General features: G+C 38.1%; 1 pseudogene; it reads right to left on the bottom strand.

The window, feature by feature from the left end:
- Positions 1 to 545: 545 nt before the first annotated feature.
- LOC138988301 (protein-L-isoaspartate O-methyltransferase domain-containing protein 1 pseudogene) lies at positions 546 to 1,114 on the bottom strand (annotated as a pseudogene).
- Positions 1,115 to 3,448: the final 2,334 nt, after the last annotated feature.

A 3,448-nucleotide genomic window follows, 5' to 3' on the forward strand; every position in this document is an offset into this window, starting at 1 on the left:
AGATGGTTGGATGGCATCACCAACTCGATGGACATGAATTTGAGCACGCTCCATGAGTTGGTGATGAATAGCGAGGTCTGGTGTCCTGAATTCCATGGGGTCACAAAGAGTCGGACATCACTGAGGGACTGAACTGAAATTTTTAATGGAGGAAATGCAAACAACTGCAATTCAAACCAGATTATGTATGATTAATAGTTGTGCAACCTTATATAAAATTAAGTCTAACTCACTACTACAAACCTGTAAGGAATCAGAAGAGGATTTATATTACACAAAGTCTGGGCTCTTATTGCATTCAACTCTTAAAGTCATTATAAGTTAAAATAGCCATTTTCCCCAAGACTTAAATGGAAATATATTTTATAAAAGGTGTTCTTTTTAATCTCTGAATGCATAATTTAAAATACTAAAACAGATACTTTTTCTTCACTATAAATTCACTCTGATCAAAGGAAGAATTCTCTCTCTTAAACTCCTCACAAATGCCACATTCTAAAGACTAGAGGAATTATCAGTAGGCATTCTTTTCTTTCTGCTCTAAGCTATTTTTCTCTAAAATATGTCAAGTAAACTTTTAAAGATTCAGAGAAGTGGAGTTTCATAATTTTTTCTCTCAGTAAGTTCTGAGATGACTCTTTTAACTTCATTGTGGTCTTCTTCTTCCTTTTCTTTCTCTTCTATTTTTCTCACCCTCCTCACTTTCTAGAGGCTGAGGAATAAGCTGATTACCGACAAATTCGTAAGCTTTAATTCTCTGTTTAACATTCTTTCTTTTGGTTGGAGCCCTTTAAGGAACCCCCTTGACCTATATCTCATTATGTATGAAATATATGTGTTCATTAATATAAATATGAGCGAGTGCTATAGATTCTCGATAGCATTGATGGGTGGGCTGGGAGGAGTGCTCCATAAACTCTGATTGGCCAATATCTTCTTATTTGATGGCACAGGTAAGTGGAACAGATGCAACAAGGTTATTTTTACTTTTCCAAATGTATTTTACAGTGCTCATAACATGTGTTAACTGATCTACTACAGGCATGACTACAATGCCTCCTGGTTTTAGTAATACTTTCATGTAGTTCTCATAGTATTTCTGGACTCCACCTCCACAATAATCTTAAAAAACAGATGTTCATCGCAGCACTGTTTATAATAGCCAGGACATGGAAGCAACCTAGATGTCCATCAGCAGATGAATGGATAAGAAAGCTATGGTACATATACACAATGGAGTATTACTCAGCCATTAAAAAGAATACATTTGAATCAGTTCTAATGAGGTGGATGAAACTGGAGCCTATTATACAGAGTGAAGTAAGCCAGAAGGAAAAACATAAATACAGTATACTAACGCATATATATGGAATTTAGAAAGATGGTAACAATAACCCGGTGTACGAGACAGCAAAAGAGACAGTGATGTATAGAACAGTCTTATGGACTCTGTGGGAGAGGGAGAGGGTGGGAAGATTTGAGAGAATGACATTGAAACATGTAAAATATCATGTAAGAAACGAGTTGCCAGTCCAGGTTCGATACACGATACTGGATGCTTGGGGCTGGTGCACTGGGACGACCCAGAGGGATGGTATGGGGAGGGAGGAGGCAGGAGGGTTCAGGATGGGGAACACATGTATACCTGTGGCGGATTCATTTTGATATTTGGCAAAACTAATACAATTATATAAAGTTTAAAAATAAAAAAAAATTAAAAAAAAAAACAAAAACAGATGACCATCAGATGCTTTCCAGGGGCAATTACTAACCACAAATGCAGGTTTACAGAACTCAAATCCTAGCAGTGCTTCTCTTTATAGGTGCATGTAGGAATATCTTCATCTTGTGACAGACAAACGACTTAGTTCACAGAAGAAACTGTGGTAACTTGCTCATATAATTATTCTGATAAGCTGCTAGGAGATCAGGCTGACCTAGCCATGCCTTGCAACTTTCCTTTCAGAGGGATAATACAGGATTCTGCTGCTGCTGCTAAGTCGCTTCAGTCGTGTCCGACTCTGTGCGACCCCATAGACGGCAGCCCACCAGGCTTCCCTGTCCCTGGGATTCTCCAGGCAAGAACACTGGAGTAGGTTGCCATTTCCTTCTCCAATACATGAAAGTGAAAGTGAAGTTGGTCAGTCGTGTCCGACTCTAGCGACCCCATGAACTGCAGCCCACCAGGCTCCTCCATCCATGGGATTTTCTAGGCAAAAGTACTGGAGTGGGGTGCCATTGCCTTTTCCGGAATTTAGAAGCTAATTATCAAAGCTATCACTATTTTTGATCAAGCTCTCCAGGTTTTCCTTGGCACATTTCATCACGTATAAATGAAGCTCAATCCCATAATTTGTTGCCCCAAATCTTTTCTACACAGGAGCCAACTCATGTTTGAGAGACTGAATTTGTTTTCAACTAAAGTCATGGGATTTGTTTACTCTGAAAAATACTGCACTGCACTGCACTGCGGTGAGGCCATCAGTCGACCAGCCGCAAGGGGGCGAAGGTGGGACGCTAGGCTTGGTCGATCCGTGGCAGCCATCGCCTCCGCCATTGAAGGTTGATATTTTAATACTTCACTGGTAAAAAATGGGTCATGTGCATTCATGTTTTGAACCATATTCATCTTATTGACGTGTAATATCAAGAATAGGGTAAATTCAGATCAGAAAATGATAAATGAACATTTTTTAAAGCAATAGATAATGATAGTATTCTTTAGAACACCCATTTGCTTTAGTGAGTAAAAAACCAAGTCTAAGAAAATTAAAAATCTACTAGAGCTCTATCTACAAATTGAAAAAAATTAAAAACATTTTAAAAAATTGAAAAAAAATTAAATCAGTGTCTGTAATTAACGGACAACATCCCCTTATCAACCCCTCTGCAGCTGCTAGAGTTTCCCAGTCATAACTGACTATAATGGGACATAAGCTGACTTGGTCTGAACAGGAGTCACCCAAAGCAAGACAGGGAAAATTATACAGTCAAGTCCGCTGTGCTGTTAGAAAGAGCTATCATTATAATAAAGTAGAATACTACATTTTTAATACACCCAAAGGCTTTCTCCTACCAAGTGTTAGTGTCCTCATTATTCTCCAGATAAAAAAAACAGAAAACAACCTCCAAAATATGGTATGAGGAACTAAGAGTAAGAAGGACAGGGGTCATTGGATTAAATTATGAAGTCTGTGGTAAAGTTTTTTACTCTTTAATTGTTCATTTTCTTTCTCAACCTCTCCCTGTATCTCTTTCACTCTCTTTCATTTTAATGAACTTGATTTGAATGTTTCTGTCTGTAAAAGGAGAGGAAAAAAAATTGACTTTCAATTACACCAAAGCCTGAAGACAGCTATTAAACTGCTCTACCTGTGTCCATTATAAATTCAGTCTCTCCCTTCAGCAGATTTCAGTCAATCTTTTATATACTTTATTAAGTGGTGAT

Source organism: Bos mutus, chromosome 6, assembly GCF_027580195.1.
Source record: "Bos mutus isolate GX-2022 chromosome 6, NWIPB_WYAK_1.1, whole genome shotgun sequence".
Taxonomy (NCBI): domain Eukaryota; kingdom Metazoa; phylum Chordata; class Mammalia; order Artiodactyla; family Bovidae; genus Bos; species Bos mutus.